Source organism: Gekko japonicus, unplaced genomic scaffold (genome assembly GCF_001447785.1).
Source record: "Gekko japonicus isolate JY-2015 unplaced genomic scaffold, Gekko_japonicus_V1.1 scaffold2827, whole genome shotgun sequence".
In the NCBI taxonomy this organism is placed as follows: Eukaryota; Metazoa; Chordata; class Lepidosauria; order Squamata; family Gekkonidae; genus Gekko; species Gekko japonicus.
In genome coordinates this window covers 214,069-215,161 of record NW_015163172.1, presented here as the reverse complement: position 1 = coordinate 215,161, position 1,093 = coordinate 214,069, and positions in this window count along the sequence as shown.

The following is a 1,093-nucleotide window of genomic DNA, read 5'->3' as shown; positions in this document are numbered from 1 at the left end:
CGAAAGGAAGATGACCCTGAACTTAAGGCCCAACCCCCTTTGAAAACGTTATACATTTAAAAAAAGAAATACATTATTGAACATAACTGTAAGTTGTATATGAACGTAAGACGACCCTGGGTTGTTGGTTTTTTTATGGCATACCTGTGAAAAAAGCTTAGTCTTGCATTTGAGTAAATACGGTAAACGTTCTTCCATACCACCGCCAACCAATGCTCCCTCTAAGCTGTGGAGTCTTGTGAGCAAAAATTCTACTTTGTGAGCTACTGGCATTAAAGCTGTGAGCGAGTTATTTGGCTACTGCATAAATTAGTTTGCTCTGGAGCCCCATCCTTCCTGAGCTAAGATAGACATGGGTGAGCTGGAGGCTAAAAAACTGTGAGCTAGCTCACACTGACTCAGCTTAGAGGGAACACTGCCGCCAAATCCTTGCACACAGCACTCTCCTCTCTGCTGGTTTGTCTAAATTTAGTCTTCTGGCCAACAGGTTCAGTGTTCGGCATGCAGGGTTGTTTTTTTAATGGAGGGCCATCCGATTGTGTCAAACCATACCTCCTCTTAGAACTAGTACAGTTCAGGCAGAATAAGAATGCGGCTTTGTGTGTGCATGTGGGGGGGGCAGGGGGAGGGCGCGCACACCAAATTGCCTGTTGTTGTTGTTGTTAAATTTCTGTATCGCCCAATCCCAGAGTACACAAGGCTCTAGGATGATTAACAACAGGTTAAAAACAGCACAAAATTTCAGATTAAAATCAACAGTCAATTATCTTTAATTTAATAGTCTCCACTCCAGATGGTGTCCTAGTTGACAACCTACTCTGGACCGCTCTTCTATCCTGTAAGGAGGAGGCCGAAGTAGGCAGAATGGGAGAAAAGAAGAAAAGAAGGTGCCGGGCCGGCTATGATGGGAAACCATTGCTGTCTGCCTTACAGGCCCTGTGGAATTGCGTTGGGTCCTGCAGGACCCTGGTGGAAGTTGACAGAGAGTTTCACCAGGTCGGAGACAGGGCCGAACAAGCCCTGGCTCTGGTCGAGGACAGCCGGAGATCTTTAGGGCCAGGGATCACCAGCAGATTGCTCTCAGCAGAGCTTA